This window comes from Vulpes vulpes, chromosome 9 (assembly GCF_048418805.1).
Source record: "Vulpes vulpes isolate BD-2025 chromosome 9, VulVul3, whole genome shotgun sequence".
In the NCBI taxonomy this organism is placed as follows: Eukaryota; Metazoa; Chordata; class Mammalia; order Carnivora; family Canidae; genus Vulpes; species Vulpes vulpes.
The window spans coordinates 83,979,556-84,006,843 of NC_132788.1; the positions used below are offsets into that span (position 1 = coordinate 83,979,556).

Consider the following 27,288-nt stretch of genomic DNA (forward strand, 5'->3'; position numbering starts at 1 on the left):
TCCTCATCACACGCCAATGGGAACCTTTGAGTGAAAGTTGGAGAATCAATGGCCCTAGAAGAGCTTAACTTCCAATAGGCTCTCTTTGGTGCATGACCACAAGGTAATTCCATTAACTTTAATGATGGTCGTGCTGTACAAAATGGGCCCTGTTAGTCTATTGTTCCTCTTCTTTTTAACATTAAATCTTATCCTGCAGCTAATTCTTCAGGGTAAGATATGTGCACCGATGCCATTCATTTCTTGGCCTTTATTAATACATGCAAGACTCTCTCAGGGAGGGAGTTGAGTACATTAAAAATGAATCCACTGCCCCATTTGTCGACTCAGAGAAAACCCGGGAGTTAGGGACATCAATGATTATTATTGATTGTTGTAAGGTCCAATAAATTCATAAATATGGCTCAAACAATTACTGTGGCCACATTAGCAAATTATCAGATCTCTAACTTGCTTTGGAGCCTGGCCTCAGAGATTTAAATAGAATGCCAGAGGGAGAAAAGTTGTATTTTAGGAATGTGACAACCAGGGCTAGGATAGAGAAATTTATGATTTAATTTGCCATGCAATCTAATTGAGAATAACTTTTGGATTTCTAAAAAGTGAACTTTGATAAGGTTTAGCCATCAGAAATAAACTGGAAATATGGGTCAGCTTATAGTTTTCTGAGAGTCTGTCAGTAGGGGGAAAGGAAAGTGTTCATTGCGAGGAATGACTTTCCTGGGTGACCTTCTACCCTGCCTTCTGTGTTCTTATTTCCTGTGTTCAAATAATTGGGTTATACCTGAGACTAGCTGGCTCTTTCCAGAGATGTGCTTTTTACTTTCTTCACCAAGTGTCAATTTTCCCCCATTTAGAAATAAATCAATTCAGAATGAAATTACCCAGAGCATTCATTTTTCACCATCTAGTAAATGAGCCTCTCTAAAGAACACGAGGTCTTCCCGTTTGCAGTTCAGGCTTAATAACATCCTCCTCTTCGACAGAAGTAGTGCAGAACTGTTGTCCCTGGCTTCTCCAGGCTTTTCATCTTTGGTGGACTCCTCGGCGCTGTTTGCTCTATAAAATGTACATGGGCATGTTCATAGATTCCTTTGCATATTTTCTGAAGATCTAATGTGAAGTCGGACTGCCTGGTTTAGATTTCTAACCCATAGCAGGTTGGGACTGAGCTGCCTGTGGCATCATATCATCCATTAGCCATTATAGTCCCTCATCTGAAGCCCTGGCCTCACAGCCCCGCTCTGATGACAAGCACACCAGTGGCTAGGTTTCCAGGAATGGATTGGCTCATCTTTCAGCTCACTTCAGGAAAATAGAAAAGCAATTTGCACAAAGATAAAGGAGATTTCATAGAGATCTGGGTAGAACTGGCTAACGGATTTCTACAGGCAGTCAGCAAAAGCTCGAAAACCCAGCTGAGAAATGATAAATTACTGCTAACTGTCCTAATTATCCCTTGACACTCTGTGTTGAAACCTGACTAAATTTTGCTGAAACTTACAAATAGGAAAGAAATTTAAGGTCTAATAAATTATCCATAATAGAAATGCTGAGAGAGAGAGAGAGAGAGAGAGAGAGAGAGATGGCTACAGCAGAGGTCTTATATTGATCACCGCACAGTTTCCTGAGCCTTAGCAAGAAGTAGGGGTAAGGTGGGGGAAATGTGTTAGATAAATTGTAATGTTAATTACAAACCTAATTGATTATATTCAGCATGCTCATCAGGTTAAGGAAGACTATGAGCCAACTCCCAAGGTCATTACATTAATAGCCATGGTAAATGTGTAATTTGTGTTAAGTTGACTTGTGAACATCACGTTCTTCTCTGTAAACAACATAACCAACGGACTAGTTTTAAAGGGTCACACACTGATCAAATGTACTTGTTTCTTTGTATTTTAGTACAATCATCTTGTACTAACCCATCTTTCATATTTTATAGTTTCAGCTTTACCCTCATCCCTTGTATAAATCCACGTAAAATCCTTCCCATGATGACTAGCTTACTCTTTACCAACTATCTTATTCCACCTTCAGATAACTCTAGTTAGAAAAGTTTGTTCTTTTTCCTTTTCTTCTCTTCTTCCTCCTCTTCCTCCTGTTTTCCTATGAATCGACAATCACAAGTCTGCAATCTTGCCTCTTTTGTTTTTCTCTCTGGAGTCTGGGTAGTCTGGTTTAATCCTGTATTTCCTCTCCTGCTTAGAAACCTTAGAGGAGCTGGAAGAAATGTGCTCTTGTCCTCCTAAGAACTCATCAGTGCCTTTAACTGTGTATATGGCATGATTTTTACTCCTTTCCCAAGTTTGTCCCCACATCTGGGTGTTCTCTGTGAATTCTTCTATTTTAAACATGTTGCTGAGAATCATGTGGGGGCATCTAGATGATAGGAGCAAATGTTTTACTGCAGTTCTTGGGACACAATAGGCTCTCAATAGGTGTTTGTTGAACATGAAGATGCTATAGAGCCCTGGAGCTGGGTGTTCATGCTGCAGATGAAAACTGTAGGAAAATCTTGTTGACAGTTACAGCCGAATTGTGGGATTTTTGACTCCTTTTCATAGTTTGAAGACCACTGAATCTGGTCAATGATACAGGATCCTCTGATATCACTACCCTCAAGACCAATGGGGCAATAAATTGATAGAGGTGCTCTTTTATCTCACTGTGGACAAATGCTAGCAATGAAATGAATTCTGAGCTAATATTCTTAATTGAGTGGTGATCTGTGGGGGTTCTTTCCACACCAAGGGTCTTTTTAGAGACCCATGTCTAATACCCACTAAGCTTTCATGCTAATTATTTTCCCTCTAGCAGGCATACAAAAGTCACCTAGAACTCTTTGACTCATTGGGGGTGACAATTAGAAGCATAATTTAATGAAAGGCGGCTAACTCATTAAATTCTGGGGGTTGGAAGGATAATAGAATCTTTGAAGTCTGAAACCTATGGACTTTTTCTGTGGAAAAACTCAGGTATATGCACAAAATGTTGCATTTCATTTCAGGGGTCTCCTGGCCCCATGACACCTGTCCATGGACTGCTCTACTAGCCTTACCTGAATTGATGTCTTCCACCTATATTCAGGGGCAGTTAGTATTACTAATGTCAGTGAATGGGATAAATCTTGAGGCAGGTTGCAAAGAGCCATGTCCTCCCTATTTGAGAGATTTGCCTTGTAAAATGTGACTCTCACTAACAGGAGTTGTTTGCTCTGAGGATTCAAAGTCTGGCTCCATCTACCCTTAGTTGTATGGCTTTAGTTGAGTGGTTTAACTCTCTCTGCATTGGTTCCTTTGTGAAATTTGGATGAGAATACTCCCTCTTGCACAAGAGTTTTTGCCTATCACAAAAAGCTACAAATGGGAAACTCTCCCCACAGTGCTAGGCTCACTGTATTTTTATTTACCAGTGATTTACTGAGAACTGAGTGCTTGCCAGCCTCTATTCCAGCTTCTGTGATGACATCAGAGCATGAGGGGATGTAGTCCCTACCTTCAAAGAGAGCATGTTCTTGGATCTTCATCTCCATCACCCCTGCATCAAGCAAGGCTGATGAGAACATCAAGAGAAACACCTATAGAGGAGTTAAGTGGATTCTGGTTCATTTCCAGCCTGTCGTGTCATTCTGTTAATGGGCCCAGAATTCTTATTAATGGAAGCATACTGGTTTCCAAGCAGTGTGAGGAAGTGAGTCAAATGGAACTGAATTTGCAGAGGTAGTTCTTTCATGATGCAAGCAATGAAGTCTACCAGGTGTCCTTGGGAGGGTAGGGGAACAGTGTGCATCACCTCCAGACACATAAGGTGTCTGCAAAGTGTGTGCCCCTGAGACGGGCATTTGCTCTTTTACGAAATAGATTGTTACTAATACTGTGCATCATGAATTCTTTAAAAAATGGACAGTAGCATGATTAAGAAACTATTTCCCCCATAGCCCAGCCAAGATAGAACATTATTCTGATGTTAAATTTGCATAATGGAGAAGTGGGGATTTCCTTAACCTCTAAGGACCAGATGTGACCTTAAGCCAAGCTCGAAATTCACATGAACTCATTTCAGTCAGCTGTCAAATTTTACTCCCCTCTTCAAAAGACTAGATTTGACTTGAATATAGAGTTTAGAAACATTAGAGGTTGAAATCTGAGAGTTAAAAAGGGAGTTAAGTCTCAAGTTCAATTAAGAGTGCAGATTTGGACATTTATGTGGAATTGAGTTTAAAGATAAGTTTTAAATATGATGAGGTTTTGTTCTCTTTTTATTTTTATTTTTAATGCTCGGACTAGATTTCCTTTGCAACTTCCCATCGCAGCCGCTGATTTGGGATATCCTGGATGTGACTGTCAGAAGGAAGAGCAGAGAGCTGAGGACATTCAGGATTCAGACTTACCCCCACCTCCCAGGGGTGGGAGGTTTCTCCAGCAAAGTCAGGGATGCATGGCGGTGCTGCTTCCCCAGGAGAGGGACCCTGCTTCCCTCCTGTCCCACCTGTCGCAGGCCTGCTGCCACCTCCATAGACTGACCCCGGAGAACATTCGTTATGCAAACACTCTGCCATCTGCCATGCCGCGGAGGCTTCCAGGCTAGAACAGAAACAGGTGTGGTGTCAAAGTAACTTAGTGAGGAAACAAGTTGAAGAGGGAACTCAGAAATAGTCTGTCTCCTTGTGAACCATCCTCACCCTTGGCCCTTGGAGCCTGGACCAGCAGCGCCATGCCTCACCAGTGGCCGGCTCTTTGTAAGGCTTGTAAGGTTGGTTTGGCCTCCAGTCTGGTACTGGGCAGCTTTGTGGGAAGACACGTGGGGCTGTTGTGTGACTTGCAGGGGGCAACAGACATTGCGGTGTGGATCTTTCAGCAGGCCCCACTCCTGGTTTGCAGCAGGAGTGCCCTCCTTAACCTGTTCTTTCAGAGGTGGTGCGTTGCCAGAACTGTGAGAAAAATTTGTTCCTCTTGTCAGATGAGGCATGGAATTCATTTTTACCTTTTGAACTCTAGGGAAGAATGAATTCTTTGGTTGAAATGGTATCAGTGGAACTTCTTTTGTGATGATGTGCTAAGGCAATTCTAGTTGGATTTTTTTTTTTTTTTTTTTGACAGTGGATTGTCGGTATTACTGATCGTCGGTATTTGCTTTCATTAGAAGAATTGATGGTCACCTCATCTTTCAATAACTAATGAACATCTATTTGCATTAATAGTTATACTTTACATTTTTAAAATTAATTTACAGTTATAAAGTGCTTTATATCACGTACTTTAAATGACTTGTACAGAGCAGGATAAATAGTACAAGGGTTAAGGCTTTGAGCCAGGGTTCAAATCCTGGCTCTAATTTTTTTTTTTTTTTATCAAATATGTGACTTTGGGCAAGTTGTTTAACATCTCTGATCTTCAGTTACCTCATATGTAAAAGGCAGATAATGATAGTGCCTGGCTTCATAGAATTGTTGTGAGGATCATAAGAGCTCAGGAAAGTATAGGACTTTTATCACAGTGCCTAGCATATGGGAAACCTCAGTGAATGTTAGCTATTATCATTGAACTATTAACATCATCAATGCTCTTATTACTGTGTTCCCAGCATCCTGTGAAGTAGGTATGCTGCCAGAAATTTTATCTTAATTTAAAAGATGAGGTGACTGAAGCTCAGAGGGGGAAAAGTGACTTGCTCAGGAGCTAGAATCCAGTCAGAGGCACAGATGAACAGAAATTCAGACCCGCAACACCTCATTTATGGAGAAAATGTTGGTAGATTCCCACTGATCTGCTCATATAGACTGATTTCTGTAGTGCCAGCCTCATCAGAATGTGGCTAATAAGCTCAACTCCCAGCAACAGCTTTTAAACCAAAACATTTAATTGTGTGTGGTGGGGGAGAAGAATCTGGAACTTTTCTCTGACAGAGTTTTCTAAACCGGGAAAGTAGAGGCCTTTTGCAAACTGGTGTTGAGGTGTCATAAATTCCATCACTGTCAGGCTAAATAAAACATCTCTCTTAAATTAAAAATGCATTCCATGCTCACATTGATGTTATTTTAGAATTTTTATGCTTTTTAAATACAATTCATGTATAACCAATTTTATCTTTTAAAAATGACCAATTACCAGCCATGAAGAATGTATGAGGAACAGTAACAAATATTAGTTACTGACTTTGTAGAGAGTTATTGTGAGCTCTAGACTTAAAAGCTCTGTGATACTTGGTATCTATCTTCCAGGGGTATGCAATTCTGGAGGAAGGGCAGGAAATGTATATAAATAACCAACATGGCAGCATGTTGTAAGTGCCAAGTGGTGAGTTCAAAGTGAAGAGTAAAACACCATGGATTCAGATGGTTAATGAAGTACCTTGAGTATAAGAGAACTTTCTCTCTTAGTGAGTCCATTCTACAAGAAAAAGGGTGGACAACAAATTGCCTGTGTGAAACAGTAGAGGCAGCAACCATTAGCAGGATTAAGCATGCATGTTCTTTTTAGTTTTTAGCAAGTTATTATTTGGTTAGCACTTGGACTTCTTATGGATAGAATCATTGCATTCAGTCTTTGAAGAAAAATACTATTGGTGGAATAAATTTGATAACTGTGTGGTAGATGATCATTGCATTCAGAAACATTTTTAGTCACGTTGACATATTTGGGGCCTGGGTCTTTATTGTTGACACTCTTGCAAAGTTGTGGTGGTGATTTTCACATGCTTTCTGTTCTGGGAATAAGCTACAAGTCAGTGTCTGGTGCAGGGATAACATCTGTTTCTGGTACCTTCTGTACTACACATAAAACATTATGAAACCTGTTGGAAGATGAAGAAAATAGCACAAAGCAGCATATTCTATGTAAAATCTCTAATAAATGTTTAATAAAACTCAGATACCCAGAGTTCAAGGATAGGATATTAGTTTTTGCCTCATGTTTTGCTCATTGGCTGCTTGATCCAGTCTCTAGGAATAATGGCTTCGTGACAGTTTCCTGAAAATCTTGATTGGTAGTTGGTACACACTTATCAAGAAAAACACTAGTAGGGAAACAATTTGATTTTAGTGGAGGCTATATCCGTTGATCTAATTGAAATATTCTACAAATTGATTTTAGCATTAGTATTTCTTTAAATTAAAAGTGGCATTTGTATTCCCATTGGGAAACTTAATTATGCAAACAATTCTTAAATGTACAACAACAAGAAAACATAATATAAATCACCCAAAGCAGATATATGTCTTGTATTTGTGGGGTCTTGATGGCAGGCTAGTTCTCATTTCTTAACTTCAGAGTTAACTGTGTATAGAAATAAATTATTGTACTGATTTCTAGAAGGGAATAGTAGGGAAGAAAGTAGTGAACTCTGGGCTTCATGTTCTTGTATTCTTATTCTATTTTGGCTGTTCCTATGACCTTGTCAAATCTTTCATTGTTCTTTTTCTCTGATTCCTTTTTCTTCCTTTCATTTTTTTCCCTCTTGCCCTCATCTCCTTTACCCTTTAGAGGTTAAAGCCATTTCAGTTGCAATTGACAGAAAACTCAAATTGGATAAAGTAAAAGTAGGATTTATTGAGTCATATGATTAAAGAATCCATCCAAGTTCTGACTTCAGGTATGACTTGATTCAGGGACTCAATGGCATAAGGAGCCATCACATATGTGTTTCTTTTCCTCTGTCTCATGTAAAGCAAAGGACAGGCATTAACCTAGGTATAGAGATGGCAGTAAATGGCAGTAATAAGTTGAGCATCTTGATTGACATATGTGCACGTCAAGAACAGCACAGAGGTGAGCAGGTTTGGAGTCCACTCATAAAGATACTCGAGAGCCAGGATCTGTTTTCTGAATGTGATTCAGGAAGTATTCAGGACTCATTAAGGTGAAGGGAAAGAGACTGACTGAGGGGAAAAGATAGATACTTCCTAGAGAGCAACAGGAGAACAGTCAATTGGATAATGCTGAAGGCTGGGATATGAATGTATCTTTCTGCTTGAGATCCCAATAAGAGGCTTGGCAAGTGGGTTTATAAGAAGTGATAAATATGAGTTCATTGCAAGATCCCATTAGCTAAAGGACTGTGGTAGGACCCCATGGGATCTCGATTTCTATCAACATCACTTATGGTCTAGGCAAAATCAGGCCAAACACAAAGCAAATACTGGGTGAGACATCTTTCTACCCAAAGAAAGTCTCAGTCCTTTTCCCAAATACCACAATTTCAGGAAGAGTCTGTATAATATAATGGGTTTTGCCCTGTAAATTCAAAATCAGAAAGGTTGTGATTTTCTGCTTGCAAGATTGCACGATGCTATGAAATCTCATTCATCTGTTCATTTAGTGTTTACTAAGCACCTGATGAGTAATACCCACTGTCACATATAGCCCACTCTTTTGTATATACTGCTAAATAAAACAGATGTGGTCCCTAACCTCATGGGGCTGATAGTCTGCCAAAGTCTGCCATTCTTCGAGTTTACCTAAAATAGCTCATCTTGATTCTTCAAGTTTGAACCCTTAGAAGGATTATTCCTAGGAAAGATGTCTGGAAAATATAATCAATAACCGTATTCAACTTTAAACTCCATGTCTCAACAGTATGTTTAAAATTTTTTTATAAAATTTATTTCCTGGAATTTTTTGTTCTTGATATATGGCAAAAAGCTCTATAATGACTATTTTAAAAATTACTTAATAAGGCAAGTAGTTGTGCTGCTGTTTCTAATATGCCAATAGATACTTAAGTGTCATTTATTAAACTACTTAGGTCAATAAAATCCTTTCATTGTTTTTGCACAAGTGACCATTGAGCCAAAAACACCAGCCTTAATCCTTTGCTCACATTCCTCTATCTGCTTTTGGCTGGCGTTGGGTATTAGTGATTACTTCTTCACAGACTGTTAGCCAAGAGTTATCACGATACAGTAATGGTAAAGGTTCCCCCAAATCAACTGTTCTAATTAGGGAGCAAAGTGAAAGGGTAAGCAGTTTTTCAAAGTGGATTGAAACCTGGTGAGTGAGAACTGGCTCCCTCATACACTCACATATAATTTGAAACACCGACTGCTTGCTTAATATGGAACAATATACTTTCTCTCCGTGCATTTTCAGATTTCACGTTTATTCATTTAATAGCTGATTTAAATGAACTGGCAACTGATGAAAACCCACAGGAAACAGAATTAGAAATCATTCTGACTAAGCAAACAAGAGACTTGGCTCCATAAGCCCACCTCTCTTGTAACGCCAAATTGCTCCCTAAGCGCAAACAGACAGAGATCTCATTTGGAAGATTTTTATAGTTTCTTTTCTGACAGCAGAGATAACACTTGTTCATTGTGGATATTTTGGAAAATACAGAAAAAAAAAATACAAAGCAGAACATTGAAATCATCCACAGTTAAATTTATGTTTGGGCTGATGTCTTTTTAAAAAACAACTACAAAAAGAAACCTTCATAAAATATAAAGGTTTCTTATTATTTCCTACTCATGGCTAAGAAAAAAGAAAAACATCAACAACAGCATACAAAAAAAGCTTAGGTAAGATTGTCTTCCGCCTCCATTTTTCTGACCCTTCTCTGTTCTGTTTGAGAGGAATCAGTTCTCTATCCGGGGAAATCCCTGCCAGAGAAGAGAAACCCTGTTGTCGTCTGTCTCTTGTTTTTTTCTTTTTTTTTTTTTCTCTCTCTCTCTCTCTCTGATGTTTGTGGAGAAGAACATGTCATTTTGATATAATGATGCCTGAGAAATTGAACACAATTTGTTAAAAATAAAGCCATGCAAATATTGAGAGAAGGCAAAAAGGAAGGATGACAGATAGGCAGTTCTGTGTTCCCTGAGAGGGAGTCCCTGTGAAGACACCAAACCCAGGACAGATGTGCTTCTGGTCTCCCTCTCTTCTATTTACCTATAGATTGTGGAACATAATAGAAGCTTCTTTATGCCATATTTTGATATTTCAGACCCCCAAAGCCCAGACCTCAGAGACCTTACTATGCCATTGTGGGGTAGTTACAGGGAATGACTCTTGTCTCCCAGAGTCACCTGTAAAACTCCTCTTCAGTGAAGTGAAAGTTAACCCAAGTACAGAAGAGCCTTGTCTTGCTCTAAGTAGAACAAAGCTAAGGCCCTGGCATCTCCCCAATGCTGGCAGAGGTGTGGCGTGTAGGTCATTTGTGTGAGAAAGCAGTCATTTCATTCCTCCGTAGCCGAGCTGACCTAGTAGGAAGGCTGTCTCCCTATCCTCAAAGGTTTCTGAGAAATTAGAGCTCCCAGTGTCTTCCCACAATCACATCTGCTAGGCTGTGAACACAGGGCCTGACCTGAAAAAATATCAGCCCTTCCCGAGTAGAAGCCACTGGGAGGCAGAGAAAATCACCATTAGCTGTTTTCTCACATTCCCAGGTACTTTGAATCCACTCGCCTGCCCGAACCTCCTTAAAGCCTGAGTGTAGGGCTCTGGGGTCAGAAGATCTCCATTGCCTCACCCCAATCTGCCCCCTCAATGGAAGCAATCCAGACCACACTTAGCACATTCGTTCATATTCATCAACCTGAAATTTTGCATGCTGCCAGCATAGGTAGGAGAAACTATTGCCCCTCAAATACCACCTGTCCTTCACTTTGGGGACTTGGCCCTCTTCCATACTGCTCTGGGGACTCAATGCATACGTTCTCTGGTATTTTTTTTAAGATTTTATTTATTTATCCATAGGAGACACACACAGAGAGAGATGCAGAGACACAAGCAGAGGGAGATGCAGGCTCCCTGCGGGAAGCCTGATGTGGGACTTGATCCTAGGACCCCAGGATCATGCCTGAGCCAAAGGCAGACACCCAACCACTGAGCCACCCAGGTGCCCCAACGCATACCTTCTCCCACCTCGGAGTCCCGATTTTCCTCCTGCTTCTTGAATGCCTACTCATGCTACGATGCTAATTTTAATCCTTAAGTACTACCTCCTCAAGGAAGTCTGCCCTCCACTCACAGGTGTTTGCTCCCTGTCTCAAGTTGAAACCCTATTGCACATGTGTGATTATTCATTTAAAATCTGTCTTCTCCAGTAGACTGTAAGCTCAGGAGAATGGGGCCACATGCATCCCCACTGCCTAGCTGAGCGTGCGGCACATAGAATTAGTTTAGGAAACACCAGAGTGAGAGAAGTTGTGATGATAATGTTTAGATTAGAATTTGTTTATTTAGAAAAGGGCATTTTCACATTTTTGCTTTATTTCATCATGTTATATATGAACCAACCATAGATTCTTTCAGGGCATTAGGGATAGAATAAAGTACCAAAGAATAAGGTGGGAGAGAGAAATTTATGAAGCTACTTAAATTTTTAATTCTACTTTTAAAAGATAAAGTCAGATATGTTTTCAAGCTGTTTCTGCATTTTTAACGAATGTAACTTTGGGATATTCAGCAGTGAAGGTGACCTACAGGATCTCTGCTTTGGTATGGGAGGCTACCTGTTAATTTCATATTCTCTTTTCCTCTCAGGTTTCCAAAGCCTCACACCTTTTTACTTGAAAAGCTCGTGCGCATTCCCTATAAACCTCCCAAATGTATAAAATAATTACCCAGGAGACAAAAGAGCAGGGCTCCTACAGTCAGATATTCGTTCAAGAATCTATGTGAGGCATTGTTCTGTCCTGGATCAGATTACAACTTATTCTCTCTTTCAAAATATATTTCAAGTTACATTATTAAAATGCACCATAAGGAGTCTTTGTGCAGAAAATCGAAAAATAGGGCTTTAGATGGGGCAGGCTTCTCTAGCACCCCAAGTTTTTTATTTTCCTTGAAACATTCCTTCACTTTGAAAATATAAGTAGGCCAGGGAGAGAAATGCCTGATGTGAATTTCTTCTAATAGCCCCAAACTCTTCTTTCAAATTACTGCAAATGCAACTCAGCATTTTTTTAGTGCCAGATTGATGGGGGAAAAAGTGCATGTTAAGCTTTCTTTATTAATTAAAGGCAGTGAGGAAAGAGTCATCCTAGCTCAAGTTTATGAAAACAAATAATGCTTGAAAATGAACTTGCAGTATAAAAGTGGGTGATGTTGTGTGTTAAGAGTTGGTGTTCTTGTTGGCTATCATTGCCTTCGAAGTGACAAAACAACCAATGACTGGTGGGCTTCATGAAGGAGGAAAGTCACAAGATTTTGAATGGGATTTCAAGTTAGGTTTGGAAAGCCATTCAAGAAACTCTCCAGAGAAACGATTCTGCTTTTGCCCCATTAGACAAGCAAAATGAACTAATAGATCACCCTTGGCCCTAATTCTTAACCTCATTCACAGCCAAGCTCAATTATACCAGGTGAATGATGATCTGGGTGACCACCAAAGTAGCTAGTAGGATGAAAACTTTTATGGAGTTAATATATATGAATTATACCACTGTCTCCTACCCAGGGTCCCTTGGACTCTGAGGGAGATCCAATCAGAGCCATATCTGGGTGATATGACATAAAGGAATGATTCATCCTTAAGTAACCACAGTAGAAAAAAATGAGTAGGGTTGAGAAGAAAATGTTCTTTGGAATTTTAATCCTTCTCTGTATATCTTGCCTTTCTTGACTATCCTTCTAAAGATAGAGTGCCCTTGAGTTTTATTTGGACAATTTTGTCCTGCTGAGAACTGCTCGGTTATCTTAAGGATGTGGTCATTTTTTGTTCTTCTTTCTTTGCTTCTGCAAAGAATGATTCTGTCGGAGTTTTCTCAGGAAAGTTAGCTTGATGCATTTTCAGGGTAGACAGTAATAAACTGTTGTATGCAGGGAAGAGAGACTTTTCTCCTACTCTCTTAGGTTCTCTTTCTGGTCCTGAGAATTAAACTGACAAAAGACAGATAAACAAGGGGAGGACATTCACGTTCTATTTGATATTAATATTTTTACACATACATAAAGGCTTTGTAAGAAATGAAAACTCAAAGAAGCAGGCAAGTCTGAGAGCTTATATACCATTTTCACAGAGTGATAAACTGTGGAAACGCAACAAGACAAAGGAAAATAGGGTTTGTGCTGGGGCGGTAAACCATGAGAAAGTGACTAGGAATACAGGAGGGAAACTAATAGAAGATAAGGATTATTTCAGTAGGTTCAATAAGGATTATTTCAGTAGGTTCGTGTGTGTATAAATTCAATTCAGCAACAACTTCCCACCCCTGGTGATAAGACTGTTCTTGTCTTTCTGGTACAGGGAGGGTAACTTTTCTCCCACGAAATTCACATCCTGCTTTTAGGTAAAAGAGGGAAGGGAGAGAGCTCTTCTTGCATCTGCTATTTTTCCATTGCTTTCAGTTCAAAATTATTAGTATGCCAAAGTGGCATATTTTCAGTAGCAAGTGCTTATCCCCTTCAATTTCAATCCTTAAATGGTAGTATTTACAGAGAACAAAGGAAGAGGTACTTGTTTTTAAAATTTCTTTTTTTTTTTCTTTCCCCCTCTCTCTTCCTTTCCCTTGCCCTCCTTTCACCCTCCCTCTTCTCGGTGATGTCATGTTAAGAGGCCCAGGCTCTCTAAACAAATCATGGGTATCAGATAGGTTTCATCTTGGGTACCTGCTCTAGAATATCAGTCATGAATGTCTAGAGAATCGTACCGTGAAGAATTCTGAGACTTATTCTGGGCACCTTGAGAGATTGAGCTGTAATTAATAAATGATGTCTGTCAAAAATATGCACCACATATATTGGCTCATCCTGCTGTAGGCTACACTAGACTCATCTCTACTGCCATCAACACTTTGTTTTCTATTTGTTTCGATAGTCATCAATCAAATGAACTAAAGTCTTCACTACTAAGCAATTCCTATGAAGTCAGACTTGTTTCCCTGAGATGGTAAATGCCAAATGGTAGAGATAATTAGAACAAGTAAAATTGCCTTCTAGCACATTCTAAATTATGTGCATAGATCTTCAGGGTACAGTAGAATAGGCCTAACTTGTCTTTTACCTATACATATAGTCGATTACTTTCTGTATAAGTGTAACGGGTTTGTTTAAGGCAGCGGTTGATGATACTCTAAGGTTTTACAAATAATTCCTCATGTCCAGAGTTTTGGCAAATACACTACTTTACCTGGCCAACCTAGATAAAATGGAATTCTGTATCATTTGGAAGGCAGAGTGCTTTGTGTTTGAAATGGAGATCAGTTAGTTTCTGCAGGGCACATTTGAAGTCACCAATGCCAGTTTAATCCCCAGGTGGTCAAATTAACATTAGTCCTCTCTATGTCCAGAAGCTGCATACCCCACTCAGCTGTCAGAGTTAGAGCAGGCAACTCTGCCGTGCCTCTGGGCACAAGCCACCACAGGGAAGAGGTCCCACAAGGGTTTTGAAAACAAAATTTATTTCAATGTCCTATAATGGAAACTACTTCCTTCCAATATCTATCTGCTTGCTCTAGTTCTTGATTCAAATTTATTACTAGCTCAAAGACCTCAGCATAGCTGGATTAGTGTTGGGGAAGCCCAGTACTAATGACCCTGCTACTTTCAAATTAGGAACCACGCTTCAAGCTGATGTTGTGAATAATGTTGTGATATACAGTCCATGGAATCCACCTCTGCCTAGCTCAGCTTCACAGAGTATTAGTAAGACTGTAATCTTTGTTTTGTCCCTCCATGTATTTTAAGCACCTAGAAGAGTACCTGCACATAATAGGAACTTGATAAGTAGCTGCTGAATGAATGAATGCATGTTTTCATAAATGTATGTTACTGGTGGGAGTCAGAGCTATGTGCTATGGCCATATCCTTTGGGACTAACCCTTCTTGTACATACTGAGGGAGTCCATTCAATGACAAGTGCCTTCTCTCCACGTCAGGGCATTCTCTCACCAGTGCAAGAATCAGTCCTAAAGTGCTGGGAATTGGTATCTCCCTAAAAATAGCTCTCAGCAAATTCAGGTGGAAGCTGAAGGGTAAATTTTCTAGCCCCCTTAGCTACTAGTGGGAAACTCCAAGATGTGTTCCTTGCTGTCTTCTGGAGGCCCCTGGTGGATTGAGCCCCAGTTGTTTGAAGCAGGAACCTGCAAATAAATATACTTTGTAGTGGCTTTCTTCCCTTTCCTGTATTACCTTCTGCAATCCCCAAACGGAAGGGTGTGCCTCCAGAAATCCATTTGCGCTTAAGTTCTCTGGGGATCTGCTCTGGGGAACCCAATCTGAAACACTAATAAGAAAGCAATACAGAGCAAGGATGAGAAGTTCACCATATTGCTGCTGCATCTGGGAAAACAAATGGGTAGAGCATAGCCTGCAGTTAGTGACTGAGGAATTTCATCTTGGTATATTAAGGATAGTGTACTGTTTAATAAGAGGCAAAATAATTATTCATCTGAAAGTCCTGGAATGATGATCCTGTAAGCATCTGATAGCTTTGTATACTTGGTTAATCAGAATACATGAAGGTGTGTTCTATGCCTTGTCTTCCAATCCATGGACTCTATTGTCCTTGGTCTGCCCAGCATCTCTTCCATACTCATTAGCAGAAGAGGTATAGTAACTTCAACCCCTTTGGCCATAGGGGTAATAGAGGCATGAACACTTGACCCAAGGCAGGCTTCTCTCTTTGCTTATTTTGTGCATTTCTGGTTCTGTTGGGGAAATTCTCCATTTGTCTCTGATTACTAGGTTGGGGGCTTCCTGGGGCCATATTCCCTGCCAGGCAGTATTCTTAATTCTGAGAAAATGAAGCCAAAACCCAGAGGAGCAAAGGCCTAGGCCAACTCTGCCTGGCCGTCCGGAGGTATTTATGTGAGTCAATAAAAGTCCCCCCCCCCCCCGCCGCCCTTTTTAAGATTTATTCATTTATTTGAAAGATTGAGAGAGAGCGCACACATATGTGCATGAGTTGGGGGAGGGGCACAGGGTAAGGGAAATTGAACATCACAATTGTGACTCCCTGCTGAGTCTGGGGCTCCATCTCAGGACCCTGAGATCATGACTGCAGCCGAACCCAAGAGTCAGCCACCCAGGCGCCTCAATTGCCCTGTGCTTTTTGTCAAGGAGAATATTAATACATGATGCATAGAACTTCATCCGTTACCTTTGTCTTACTAAAATCTCTAATTTACTAGTAGGAAACTCAGGATTTAGTGATTATGCCAGTTATATATAGAAGCCTCTGGGATGTTCTGGAAAATGTTCTAAGAGAATGGAATGTGGCTAATGTCTTCATTGTTGAGAAGCCATTCCCTTTCTGTGTGTATAGTGGAGCATAATGGACAAGATGTGGTCAAAACACTGATTACTTTTTCTTAATATATGGGTAATCAGCCCCAGGCTCTTACCCTGGCTCAGTTTCCTTCCATTCTGTAAGAACTGGTCCACACTGGAAACTGAACGCAGAATCCTTAAAAACAGATTGAGGGCAAAAAGTCATTCTGAAATATTCTCAGAGCAAAATGGTTTTGATAATATATTTCACTTCAGCTGAATTGGTTTGTGCTAATTCCATAGCCTACTGAAGTACTATGGGCCCTTCATCCTATTTCTTTTGGATACTGCTCATAAAACAGTAAATTAGGTTTTTTTCTTCTGTGATTCCATTTAACTTCTGAATCTCCAAGGTTTATTATGGGCCTTTTTTGGAGTCTCAAAAGCAACAATTAAAAGACAAAATGTTCATCTTTTTTTTTTCTTCTTAATGATCTTCGGGGAAGTTATTTTGTGTTTGTGTAAATATTCTAATAGGATTTATAAACCCTATCTCCCTCACTCTCATCTTTACAAGCTAAGGCAGCGCTTGAGAGAAGAAACTCATACATCACTATTTATTCAGCTAATGTAATGTGAAGAGCTCTCTCTGAATAGTCTATTTATCTCTTCATGTTGGCACTCGGTAGAGGTAAGATCAGCCAGTGCTCAGCAATCAGGGAGTACCTGTTCAGAAAGTGAAGTCAACTGATTTTTAATAGCAGATCAATAGTGGGCTTTTTTCGCTGACACTGGCAAGAACATAAACCAATAGATACCTTGAATCCTGTGGGATTGTACTGCTTTCTATCATAAAATAAAATTTAAAATTAACCACATCAGGCTTGTCCTTCAGTTCCAGAAGATGATTAATGTTGATTCCAGGGCCGAAGGTCTTTTGAGTTCGTCTGAGGTTAATTTGGCATATTTAGGCCATTTCACATTAAATGTTTTATGTTTGTTAACTTCTCTGTTTGACCATTTGTCATTCTAGAAACTCCATAAGAACTGTTAATTATCAAGGGTATCACTTTGCCTCAATGTGTGGGTCCTTTGGTATGTTGCTTGCAATCAAACTGTAGCAGTGTGGATGGAATGTCAGGTGCCAGGGTGTTATCTATAGGTTAGATAATGCCAGCCAGGCACTGTCACTGTGGGAATCTTAGTATAATGAAGGGATTTTGCAGGTCCCCACCGATGGCCTACTTATTCATAGCAGGAAATCAGAGACCACAGTTCAAGGACAGCAATAAAATTTGGCTATTTGTCGCATTAACGATGGCCCATTTTCTAGGTGCCTTATGTTGTCTTAACCAGGTAATCAGCTGGAAACATAGGAATCATCTGAAAGTTTAGAAGAAAGATCAGGACAAAACAACTTAAGTCCTCTTTAATATGGAGACATGCCATGAATGAACATTTTAATCCTCTTAGATAAAATAAAATAAAACATCTATTTGGGTTCAGGAATAACATAAAGCATAATGTTCTGCTACACTCCACTTCCATGAAATACTCTAAGAATTTTTTCTTCTTGTAGCAAAGGTACCTATTTACTTGGTGTAACTAAATATTCACTTGTGTGTGTGTGTGTGTGTGCATGTGTGTAAAAACCATGGGCATGCTGGGTTTTAGTTGTTGTTGGTGGTGTTTTGGTCTCTTTATTGCTGTTATGTGGAATAACAATTAAAATTATGTACATGCTTTGTCTATAGATATCTTTTGATAATATAACTACAAGGATTTTCAGAGAAAATTAGTGTTGTGATCAGAAAGGTGTTGTACATTGTAATTTTCAGCCCATAGTTAAGATTATGTTTAATTTTAGCACACAGTGGAAATTATGATAAATAGCCATCATTACCTTTCTTGAAACAGAATCAATTTATGTCATTCCTCTGCTTAAAACCTCTGGTGGGTCCCAATGTTTGTAGAATGAAACACACCTCTGAACTATGGTCCCAGCACTATTTCTTTCTTCTCCTGTAGCATTCTCCCCTTTTCATCATGTTGTACTCACGCTGATGTTTCCTCTCTTCCTTAAACACGTAAGTGTTCTTAGCACTTGAGCTTCTGTTTGCCTGGAATCCTCTTGCACCAGATTTTTGCATGAGGCTACCTCTTTCTTATCAGCCTCTTTCCCCTTTGTCACTTCTTCAGAGTCTCTTCCTGGTCCCTGAGCTGCCTTACTGCGCAGCCATCCACTCTGATCCCTTATTTTATCATTTTCTAGAGCAGCTCTTGCTCTCTAATAAGAACATTTCTTTTTTATTTATTGTTCAGCTATGTCTACCTCCACTCCCAGAGTATGAGCTTTCTGATAGCAGGAACCTTGTTTGTTTGTTTGTTTTTTAATTTTACTTAAATTCAATTTGCCAACATACAGAATAACACCCAGTGCTCATCCCATCATGTGCCCTCCTTAATGCCTGTCACCCAGTCACCCCATCCCCCCACCAACCTCCCCTTCTGCTGCCCTTTGTTTGTTTCCCAGAGTCAGGAGTCTCTCATGTTTGTCTTCCTCTCTGATTTTTCCCCACTCAGTCCCCCCAGTCCCCCCGCACACCCCGCCTTCCCTTATGGTCCTTTGCACTATTTCTTATATTCCACATATAAGTGAGACCATATGATAATTGTATTTCTCTGATTGACTAATTTCATTCAGCAGGGACTTTGTTTCCACCCCCTGCATAAGAGCAGGGGGTGGCTATAAGCATAACAAAGTAGGGAAGTAAGGACGGGAAGAGAAATGCTACCATTGTGGGCAGAATCAGGCCTTGCTCTTTGAAGGAAGGACCTAATTTAGAGGCACCTCTGTAGGATGGAAGTCCCTCTTTTCCAGAAAGCCAAAATGAAGAATCTATCAAATCTGGACTCTTACCTTGCTCGCACAATGCCTACCCATTGTTCCCATTCCTACTTAGAGCCTTTCTCCAAGACCCTCTCAATGGCCCTCTGCTGGGATTTAAATATCTCTGGCAGTGGTGGAAGAAACCCCTCACCTCCTATGGCAGCAAGCTTTACTCAGCTGTGACTTATCAACTTTGAACTTGAGTGGTGCTTGATGCTTCTTAGAAAGCTTGGTGGTCCAGACAGCTTCATCAGAGCTTGAAGCCCTTCCCTGCCTTCCCCTTACCCACCTGACACAAGCAAACCCCCTGAAATTCTGATGTGCAACAGAGGCTACAGCTTTATGGCTTAGTTATAAAAACCTCTAACTAAATTGGAGGCAATGAGCCTTCAGGCATCTGACGAAGTTAGGACCCCTTTCTTTTCTCCAAGTGAAGAACACAAATGCATACTTTTGTGTATTATTTCAAGAGAACCGCTTCTTGTTGTCTCTTCGGTTAACTACTCCTGGCCTGAAGTGAAACTTCATCATAATCAGAAAAAAATGTGGCATTAATACTAAGGCCAATGTCTGAATGTGTGATACTCATCAGTAGCTGGGGTGATGAGTCAATTTAGTAAGTTGGTATTGGTTCCTTTAGGCACTGTCAAACATAATGTGAGAGAGGGAGAAAAGAGCAATGTATGCTTATGTGGTGTTTTAGGGTATCTCTTCACTGGGGAGAGAAATTGACAAAATTCAAATTTGTTAACTTAGGAAGAAGAGTCAGTGTGGTGTATTTGCCATCTGTCAGACACATGAAGTCTTTGTTGCTGAACACTGTTGCCAGCCAACCTTCATATGCTAGGAAAGAGCTGCTGCTTGATCCCCCAGAGTTACTGGAACCTTCCCTTAAGAAAGTTATCATTCAGTTATCATTTACTGTTGTTCTTTATGTGGCAAGATGGTGACACTCATTTTTACAGTTTTTCCTGTTGAAAATATGTATCTTTGTCACATGGGCTCGCTTACCTGTGGGCAGGTTGAGAGTCTAAGTGACTCATCCATTCCTCAGTCATGCAGTAAATCACCAAAGAGCTCCCCCATCAACTCTTGGTTTAGACTTTCAGAGTTGTCCCATTGACCTGGGATGTTCTATTTGGGCATGCAAATTCTAAATGGGCTCATCAGCCTTGCTTACCCGCTGCTTGGGATATTTTTACTTAGGAAGGACTTGGGTATCAATAGAAAACAAAGTGATCCCAAGAGAATCTCTAAAATATTTTATTCCCACAGCTGGTATTTTGCATCCTCTCCCCATACTATCAAGTAGTTTATAAGGCCTCCCCTATAGACATTTTCAACTAAGCACCTTGTTTTCCCTGCATCTTGGAAATAGAAACGTGTAAAATACGTGATAAAAATGCATTGAAGGAAACAGTAACTTACAAACTGTGTTTCTGGATTTCATGAGTTAGGTGTTAATGCATTGGCTACACAAACAACCTGCAAGTCTAAAATGCCCTGCTCACTTCCATAGCTCTTCAGGACCACAATTCCAGGATAAGAATCTTCCTTGGTGCTTCAAGGAGGTGACTTGAAAGAGTCAGAGTGGGTCCTGACATTGGGGTATCTTTGCCTCATTGTGATATATTTAGCTACTTATGTCAAAACAGTTTTCAGATGCTGAATGGGAAATCAAAACAATGTCCAAAAGAACACCATTCAGTGTCTCCACAGAATGGTTTAGATGCATCTGTCTGTTGAATTTCTAAGCCCCCAAATGCAAAATGTACTGTTTGGTTAATTTTCTAAGCCATAGGTTTTCTTTTTCTTTTTCTTTTTCTTTTTTTCCTTCCCCTCTCAGATCCTGAGCCATTTTGAGGAGCTTTGGACCTTCTCTTTAGGGGAAACAAAAATATCTATCCAGTAGTTTTTCAGTAATTTCAGAGAGTACAAAATCTCCACCCTTCCCATTCTACAGTCCAGACAAGGACCTTTCAATTCTTAACTTCTGCTTAGATAGTAGTTTGGGTTGTTTCAGAGAACTAAGTAGAAATGCCAAAAGGTGAACAGAAGAACACAGCTAATTACTTAGCTATTTAACTATTCTAGTCTCTCATATTTATAGTAGGGCTTTTAAGGATATTTTAGATATTCAGATCATGGGTATAGCTAATTATACATGAGTAATTTCAGGGCTCTAACTAGAGTATAGTATGTTGTAAGTGTTCCGTGTTCTATTTCCCTTTTCAGGAAGAAATGAAATACTTTAAATTTTAAATAAGGTCCTGAAGTCCTAATTGGTGTGTAAGGTGGTCCTATAAACCCAGCTTTAGGACATAACTTCCCCAAAGTGGCTGGCCAAGACCATGGCCAGAATGAGGAGGAAGAACACACAGACTTTGGGGTATAAGTCCAGGGTGCAATTTATTAGCCATGTGATTGGAGCAAGTTGCTTAACCTGTTTTGGGGTCTCTGTTTCCTCATCTATGAACTGGACTTAACAGTAGTACTAACCCACATGGTTATTATGAGGATTAACTGAGATGATACTTGAAAAAATCCTACATAGCATAGTTGCTGGCACAGAGTAAACACTAAATGTATTTCATAATATCGTACCCTTGCCTGATGATATTTTTAACTCATAATCTCATGGAAACTACATAACACTTAAAAACAGAATACTGCCAATTGACTACTGACTTCTGAATATTCCAATTATCTTTCTCTTTGTGTCTTTATCAATTAATAGGCAGAATAACTAGAGCTACTAGAAACTTGTCCTAAAAATATCAATGTCCTTGATTTATTTGCTGTGTGTGTGTGTGTCTGTGTGTGTGCGTGTAAATCTTTTGTGCTGAAGCCACAGATTACTACTTATAAATACATTCATATTTGGTATGAGAGGTTCTCCTCCATTTAAATTTGTGAAGGGGGGCTGTGGAAGGGAACATTTCATATTCAATTTTTCATTGTTAGATAACACAGTGACTGCGTCTTAGTTGCTATTATCAAGATATAACGTTAGATTTAGATCTAGTTCGTTCAAACTCTACACAAAGAGAAGACCTTGCTATCATGTGTAATAACCTGTGTGATGCTTGGAAATTTCAGTGTGTCTCTTTTTATGACCCTTTTTCCTGGCTATTGATGTGGCCGATGGTAGATTCTTCTACAAGGGTTGAACGTCAGTGCTGATTTGGCTGGCTAGCTTTCTTTTAAATAAGTGCATCAGGGATGCCTACTTTCTCACTAAACATAAATCAAAATGTTGGAAAGGGAGCATAAACTGTAGTCCTCTTAGCAAGAGTAGCAACCTCCAAGTTGCTTGAAAATAGGACTTCACACATGGAAGAAACAGGACACTTGAATCTGGGGGGTACTTGTCTAGTGGCAAAGCCAAGACCACTGGCAGATAAATGATCTTGAGAGAAACAGTCCTGTTTTACCTGGGACTCAGTCACTTTCCCTACAAAATGAGAGAGCTGGAAAATACATTCTAGATACTTGACCTCCTTTGGCTAGCTGATAAAAACTATGTCCCAGCTCTACAGTAAAAAGCCATATTCTCAAACAATTTCACCAGGTTCTTACTCCTCCCCACCCCCAGGGCCCACCCAGAGTCCCCCTAATGGTACATAGAGCCTCAATTAAGAGGTCCTCATAAGATGTGCCTTCAGGCCATGTGTGGCTCCCAAATATTTCCCCCGGTGCTGGTGGAAATATCTTGCATACTTATTTTCCAACTTGAATGGTTGACCTCTGTGGGTCAGGATTTCTTTGTTGTGTCTAAGTTTATCAACATAGTGGAGGATTTGAGGATGTTATTTCACTTGACATTTCGAAATGACTGGCCTTTGAACCTAAACTAAAATGTGCTCTCCCTTGTCAGTATTTCTAAGACAAGCTCAGAAATGAAGATATTTAGAAAGTACCAAGGCAAATGTAGATATGGTAGAGGCAGAGTTTAAACATCAAATTTGTTGGTTGACTGTGATCGGACTAGTTTGCAAGGGAGTGGGGACATATGTGTAGGGATACTGAATATTAAAATTAAATACCCCCTACTTCCTTTCCTTTTTCTCAACTCTCTTTCCTTGTGACCACCTCCCTGACATAAACGATTTATTTGCCTTTGTCTGGTTCTTAAGACAAAGTTCCTAAAAACTTTCCTGCTTGTATTTGTAGAGTACCTAATTTTTTTTTTTGAGTACCTAATTTTTTGAGAGCTTTTAGTATCTGAAAACTGCTAATTTGCTCAAGACATTAAGAATGATAGTTGTTGATTGTTACCATGCTTCTAGGGGTGATTTTAGATTTGCTTATACCATATAGTCCCTTTGGGGGAAGTCATGGTATGGAAGGAAAAACACATTAATTTTATGAGAAGCATTTACTCAGCAAAACTAACTACTACCTGTGCTTGTATGATTATTGGAGGTTTCTCTTGCCCATATACTGTATGGAGCACTTTTGGGAAACTATCTCATTTCATTTTTGTGCCAATACTGTGGAGTAGATCCATTTACCCTTCCCATTTAAAAAAAAAAAAAAAAGGAAATAAGAGGCCCAGAGGAATCACGTAACTTACTCCAGGTTACCCAGCTTGTAAGTGATTGAGTTGTGCCTGAACTCAAGTCCATCTGAATACAGAGCTTATACTCTGTCTAATAGTCTGAGTTGTCCTGGAATACTCCAGTGCTGGGGAAGGAGCTGGGGCTGTTGCTGTCTTTAAGAATAAAGGAAATGGAACCCGGGAGTCAGAGTTTCATGTCTTATAGCCTGGATTTCTACTCCAATATGTTAGTTTCCAACTCATTCTTTGGCTTATTCCAGTTTATTGCCAGTTTTGGATCTTCTAAAGGTGTGAGTCAACTCTTAACCCACTGACTCCTGTTTACAGGGCCAAATTCTTCAAGATAAAGCCTCTTATTTTGGGGCTAACAGCTCTTGATTCCCTCTTATTGCACTGCTTCTGTTTTTCTTGCTCCTCTTTCCTCCCTCCCACTCTCTTTTTCTAACACTTCTGTCCACTTTACCATTTTATTACTTTATGTAATAGCATTCTCTTTTCTGAGGCAACCAACTGTAAAAAGAAAATAGAAGGCTCTACTTTTTCCTGTTGTTTTGAAAATTATGTTATTAATAATTACAAAAAATAATTATAGTAAGAATATAAGAATAATTGCTAACATTTACTGTATAATTATCATGTGCCTAGGATCTGTTCAGCACCTTACACTTAACTATCTCATTACATTTTAAATCTACCCTTTGATGTAGTATTCTTATCATCATCTCCATTTTAGGGATCACCACTTGGGAACAGAGAAGTTAAGTGACTTGCCCAAGATCAAAATTTAATAGGTTTTAGAACCCAGGTTATATGACTCTGGAACCTAAGCTCTTGGCTCTTTGTTTATGCCTCCTTCTCTTAATTTATGAAAAGCAATTGACACAGAGCATGACAAATGGCAAGAACTCATTCATTCTTTCAAAAAAATACTCAGCGTCTTAAACCCAACTGCTGGGGATATGGCAGTGAATAAAAATGGCAAAAATCCCTGCCATTATAAAGTTTATATTCTGACTAAGGGGTGGAGACACACAAAAAATAAGTATAAGATGTGTGTCTTGAATAATGAATGCTATATAGAAAAATAGAACGGAGACCAGTGAATGCCAGGGGCTGCCATTAGAATCATTATTTATGAGTAGTCATGGTAAAGGTGGAACTCATTCTTGTTAGATTAGTGTACGGACTCCTGGTAAGATCAGGAGCTTGTGTAGTACTTTTCTATCAAATTTGGGCTCCATTTTCACATCCCCCCTCAATTTTTGAATATTAGGCAACTTAGAACATGAAATCAGAATTCATCCCCCACAAATCACATGCAAATTTTAGTGTGAATTTTTTGATGTTAGCATTTGTTGAGCTTCCTTGCTGTGCACATTGCAGTCATTGAGGTAGGTGTGAAGTTGATACTCTCTACATGGCAACACGGTTGGCTTTACAGAGATCTGTCCTTTACTAGGTTTGCTGAGTGTGTTAGTGACACTTAATATGTGACACTATTAAGCAAAAGGAAATGCAAGGTAGATGAGGTAGAAAAGAGTCTTGTATTTGTGTATGTGCTGGGTGAAGGTGTTTTATATGCACTAAAGTAGTTGGTAAAACTAAGACCAGAATGGCCTAAATACTTGGTACTTTAGGTGGATGTTTAATTGCAGAAGTGAAACATCTACCCTCATCCAATCACATTTGGGAGCAATATTTAGAAGACAAAGTTTAGTGTTTTTCCCTTTGCTGCATGGGACTTTTAGACTTCCTAGACAAATGGAGGCTAAACCATGCACAGAATGGAAACCCAACTTTTCTTTTTTTTTTTTCTTTTTTCTGTTTGGGCACTTTGTATAAAACCATCTATCATTTAGGAGTTGGGTACAACTTGGCCAAACAGTCAATGGTAACATTCAGAGGTCATAACAACTCCCTTTGGCCTGCCTTTATGGCCCGTATGGATAGCTGCGGCTGTAGCAATTATGAGGCACTCCATATCAGTTGTTGAGAAGTGCCATTGTGGCTCAAGAGGACCATATTGCTCCTTATATATGAAACAGACAATTTTTATCTTCAAAATTTTGTGCTTGAAAACCTTACAGGGCCCTGTGTGGTATTGCCCTATGGTCCTGCTTTATGATACCATTAGGAGAAACAGGAAGATTTGAGACGTTATATCCATATTTTTGTTGGTGAAGAATAGATAGCTTCTCCTAGGTGCCAGAAATTAGTATGATATAAAGAAAAAAATTAAACCTGGTCCTTGGCCCAAGTAATTTCAATCAACAAATATTAATGGAGTAACTCTTTTTTAAAAAAAAAGATTTTATTTGTTTATTCATGAGAACACAGAGAGAGAGGCAGATACATAGGCAGAGAGAGGAGCAGGCTCCATGCAGGGAACCCAATGTGAGACTCAATCCCAGAACTCCAGGATCACAGCCTGGGCCGAAGGCAGGTGCTCAACCACTGAGCCACTCAGGCATCCCTGGAGTAACTCTTACATGTATTATGCAAAACCCCCAGGGATGAAATGTTGAACAAGACTAACATGGTCCCTATATCATCAAATTTACACTCCAGTAGAGTAGCCAGAAATTAATAAACATACAAAACCAAAATCACATCTCTGGTGTCTGCTATAAAAAAAAGTTGTATTAGTGCTGAAAGATCTAAAATCAAAGAGAATTGACGTAGTTGGTAAGTCTATAGGAGATATTCGCTAGAACTTGATGGTTGAATTAAGATATAGAGATTGGATAAGTGTTAACTAAGTAAAGGAAGAGATGGGGAAAGAAATAGTTGGAGCATGTGTAAAGAGTCAGTGGCAAGGGAGAGTGTGATGTGGTAGGAGTATAAGACTGAAGATGTCAGAAAGACTATAAAGATAAACAGGGCCAAATGAGGTCTTCTGGGTTGTGTTTAGGGTCTTGGTCTTTATCCCAAGTACAGTGGTAAACCACTGAGAGGCCAGAAGTGGAGAGAATCAGGCTTGTGTTTCAATAAGATCACTGTAGTATTTGAATGGAAAACAGATTAGAGGGTGTATAAATGGACAAGGAAAGAGGAGTTTGGAAGACAGTCAAGAATGTAGGCAGCAAGGTAAGACATAGCATTAATTACCATCATATGAAGTAGTAAGAAGAACCAGAAGTGAGGAATCAAGTATTTTACGAACAGGAGGAGAGAGATACATTCTTATCTGGCTGGACTTCATGAGAGAGTTAGCATTCACCTGAATTTGTGTATGTGCTGGGTCAAGGTGTTTTCATTGGTAAGAGTTGGCGATTGGGAAGAGGTTGAGGAAAATAAATCAAGAACAAAAATATGGAACTAAGAAAGCCCAGGTAGTGACCAAAGAGCAACAACCAAATATCAGTGTGATAAAAGTATCAGGTAGGGTCAGCAAATACTGGTTTCTTTCTAGAAAACCTCAAGAGAACAAGGAAGAATCTTAATCCCAAAAGAATACAAGTACTGAACATGTTTCTGAGACCTGGACTGAGTAAAGAAACAGGAGCTTAGTTATCTTAACTGTAGTATAAAGCTCTAAGAGCAGGGTGAGCTGAGACCTGGGGCTGACTTACTGCTGAGACCTGGGGGTTCTGGTTGGTGAATTTGACTGCTAAAAATCAGCGTCAGTTGGAACTTGCAGAGAAGAGATAGATGACTGGCCCAACTATAGGACTCGTGACCCCAGA

The 27,288-nt window shown here is 39.7% G+C and overlaps 1 protein-coding gene across 1 annotated transcript in view; it reads left to right on the forward strand.

Annotated features, from left to right (window-relative positions):
- FHIT (fragile histidine triad diadenosine triphosphatase) overlaps positions 1-27,288 on the forward strand; it is a 980,189-nt gene that overhangs the window by 739,536 nt on the left and 213,365 nt on the right. The gene's annotated exons all lie outside the window — the stretch shown is intronic.